The 3,943-nt window shown below is 43.2% G+C and overlaps 1 long non-coding RNA gene across 1 annotated transcript; it reads right to left on the minus strand.

Moving 5' to 3' along the window:
* Positions 1-1,635: 1,635 nt before the first annotated feature.
* On the minus strand, positions 1,636-3,500 carry LOC103908022. Its single transcript, XR_658133.2, has 3 exons — positions 3,470-3,500; positions 2,565-2,625; positions 1,636-1,788 (listed from the first exon to the last, which is right to left on the minus strand). It is a non-coding gene; the product is annotated as an uncharacterized LOC103908022 (long non-coding RNA).
* Positions 3,501-3,943: the final 443 nt, after the last annotated feature.

The following is a 3,943-nucleotide window of genomic DNA, read 5'->3' on the forward strand; positions in this document are numbered from 1 at the left end:
CGCGCGCTGAACACCGCCATAGCGGGTACCGCCGCCGGAACATTAGCTGGGAAATTAAGAAAGCCCTTGGCGCGCGATACTTAAGGAGGGGGCGGTGGCAGGAATTACTGAAAACTCGAAAGACCCGGAATATGAGGGAAGATGCCAGGGACTGCATTTACCAAAGAGGGAGGAAGAGATGGCGAGGAACGTATTACTGTTTTACTGAAATAGGAAGTTCTCCAAGAGCGTTCCTTTGCCGACAATTCCCAGAAAGAGACCTGGAGAAATCAGCTAAATTTACAGCAAAGGGCACTCAGGTCCCACACGAGGACAAAGGAGGTCAACGTTGGTAGCAAAACGCTGGAGGAAGTAAGTCGCCGCTGTGGGATCACGTTAGCTGTTGAAGCCGTGGGCCCCTGGGGGTCAGGGCTGCGTGGCTCTCCTCTCCTCCCCACACCGTTAGACAGTTGCCCCGCTACTTGTCCATTCTCTGTACATAGCTTTGATGATCCCTCGATTACTTAAAGCCATATTCTGCTGACTGCCATGATCCCATTTTTCCGTCCTTTGTCCTTGACTGACCTTGATGCATGAAGAGAAGGTGAAGGCGTAAGCGTTGAGAAGGCAGCACTGACGTTGGAGCCCGACGTGGGCTGTGCAGTCTCACCACTGAGGCTGCGGGCACCTTTCAGGGGGTGAGCAATTCCAAAAATGCAGACAGGGGAAGGCCAGCGTCTCCTCCACGACACACGCACGAGCCCTGGGTAAGGCACCGCACATACTCCCCCCTCTACCGCCCTGAACAAAGAACACGGAACTGGCACTATCCCCTCAGCTGCCAGCTACTGCACTTTCAAGGAACAGATCCTCAGGGAATAGCAGGGTATGGCTACACCTGCAACGAGTCCGAGAGCGCTGCAAGATAGAAAAGCAGCCGTGCCCGAGAGAACCTATGAAATAGCCTCTGAGGAAGGGACAGACTAATGAGCTACAGGCCAGTTAAACAGTCTCTGAGATTCAAGATCGAGCTTTCATCCTCACTTTCTGAAAATACAGAATACATTTCAACTTTGCGTGCAGTAGCAAAAGCAAAGCAAACTTCCTGGCAAATAATAAAAACCCATGCAGAATTTAAAGGTTGGCCACCTCTGATTTTTGTCGTCTCTGACAAAGCTTCATTTCTGCTCAATCCAGACCACAAAGGACTGAAGAACAACAGCACTCAAGGAACTAGATCAACCTTGCAAACAAACGCACAACTTCCATTATGGCATCTCTAAGTCACTAGGTCAAGCTTTGAAAGTCCACCTGGTCAAGACCGAGTTGAAAGCTGCTTCTTTGATGTGTGAAGTAGCAAATGCACATTTCGGCGTTTGTACACATTAGTTCTATTAGCTTCCCCATAAATCCCATTCTTATATTTGCTTATCGCTTATTTTACAAATTTAGCAATGAAAATGATGGCACTTAAATGAGTACACCTAACTTCTGGAACATTTGCTGAACTTCCTCTGAACTGATGTCTAATTTTGTAATGTACCTTCCAGAATAACAAAGAGAGTTTTGAAAATAACATTGATAAGCTACGAAAGAGAAAAGCCACATAAAACAATTTCAAGACCAGCAGAATGAAATGTAAACGGCAAGAAAAGTCTTAGTAAGTTTCTTCCAGACTTTATAATTTATTTCATAATTCTGCACATGAAATGTATGAACATGTATTTAGTTACTTTGTACCTCTGCTGCACTCATTTATTTGTAGGACAACTGGTGATCACGTGACTTCTTACTGAGCATACCGCCAACCTAAGAAAGAGGGGGAAAAAAAAATCTTAGCAACAAGAAAAATAGATACAACGAGTATGGTTAGACGCATCTCACAACAGGCTGTATTTTCAGCTGGAGAGGAATATTCATGGGAAAAATAACCACAGTACTACAAGTTTTTCCTATACCTAGTAGAAGCAATTCTTTCATGTGGCATATTAATTGCTCTGAGGCCATAATCCCCAACAGACTTTTTAGCTGGCAGAAACACAATTATGTTTTTTACATTGAAAAGGACAACGATCACATACAATTTGCACTATAATGCAAGTCTATGGGCACTGACTTTATATCATCCTTATGTGGAATATACAAGTGAAACTGAGAAAAATGCTTCCTGCTGTGGACCTGTTAGAATAAAAAAAAGAGGCAAAGATAAGCTATTTTTAGTGACCTTGATCTCCTTGCCACCAAAGCACTTGTAAGGTATGCTCTTTGCGACCTAAACTTGATATAGACACTGTAAGAGATGTGTTATTTCCCAAAAGTTTGCATGTCCAAGACATAAAGCTGGCAGGGAATATGCACACAAATGAATATATGAAAATATAGATCAGTCACTTTATCACGGGGAATGAGTTAGAAGAATAGCAAAAGCCAAGATGTAAAGTATTAAGGAAAACAATAAGGAAAGAAGGTAAGTCATTCCAGTATCTTGATTGCTAACAGAAGTCAAAAGAGCTGCAGAATTTGTGTTCAGCTAAGTCAAAAGCATCTGTACGTACATACTCACTATGAACACCCGGTACACTTACGTTGCCTCTCTTCTTTTCTTCTTTCATATTCCATTACATCTTCATTATGCTGCTTGAAAAGCTGTAAAAGAGCAGTATATGATAAACGGCTATACAAGGCACAGCTGGAACCAGAGAACAAAGATTTCTACAGAATACAAAATTCCTATTATCGGAATGTAAACCAATACGTAATTATTGAAAATTGGGACAACAGAGTAAGTTTTCTGTAAATTATCACTTGTCCAGTGAGGCATATTTTCCACACCTTTCTCAAGCATTTTCTGCTGGCTGATTGAGGGGGGGAAGGTTCCTACTGTCAATCAATCCACCACCCCAAAAATGGGGAAAACCCCAAAGGGAATTCACCCCATCCTGAAAAGCGTTGTCATCATGGGAGTGCTGCTTATCCTGCACATTTCTTCGTGGCAGCTACTACACCCTGCTCGCTTTATCAACGACATCAAGCCTGTGAGTTCTCTGAAACAGGCAACATCTTACATCTGCATTTTGCTCAGGGAAAGGGGGTCTTAATCAATTGACTACGGCTGAAAAATCAGAAGAGAACGCATTAGTAGTCTGATAAACACAACATTATTTCTGCACATCCCTAGGTCTTTTTTTTTTTTTAAGATCCATTGGGGAAAATAATGTTAAAGCCGTAAACCAACCAGCTTGAAGAATTAATTCTTCTGTTGTGGCTGTTTTAAGCCTGCAACAGAGAGTAGCTTAATAAGTTGTTCATTTTTATAAAGAAAAGCACAACATAGATTTGGGAAAACATAACTAATCAACATATGCTTCAGCCTTGACACCTGCTATGACCATCCACTACCCCAATGAACTAAGTCGGTTGTAGTCACTGCCTTCAGATCACTATGGTCTGAGAATAGTTAAGTTCAACAAAACCAAATGAAAACACTTACGAGAACCCACAAGGCAGCGCTGGTGCTGAAAGCCAAGCCAACTCCAAACCAGTTTGGTCGGTCATAATTACGTCTTTTTGCAACAAATGCAGAACGAGTAAAAGCTAAAGAGGCAGATTACAAACGTGTTAACATTTTTCAGGTTTAGACTACCAAGTCAATTACTGACACTCACACAACCAGGGGGAAAAATCCAAATAAACCACAACAACAAAAAAACCCCAAACAAATGTAATTATGATGTATAAATGGTCCCCATAACATTGTTACAGCTCACCCATGTGTAGACACACTGCGGCATGCACTCCCTGATCCGAGGGAGAGGAGAGAGGGGACGGGGCGCTGCCAACAGTTCAAAGCGGTGCTTTTTCCCCCCCTTTCCTCTGGCCACAAAACCCATACCCTACCGCACCTTTGGCCTGCGCCTCCTCTCGCTGTCCCCTGCAGAAAGCTCCCACCCCCCGGCCTTCCCCG

The sequence above is a fragment of the Aptenodytes forsteri genome, unplaced genomic scaffold (assembly GCF_000699145.1).
Source record: "Aptenodytes forsteri isolate BGI_AS27 unplaced genomic scaffold, ASM69914v1 Scaffold125, whole genome shotgun sequence".
Taxonomy (NCBI): domain Eukaryota; kingdom Metazoa; phylum Chordata; class Aves; order Sphenisciformes; family Spheniscidae; genus Aptenodytes; species Aptenodytes forsteri.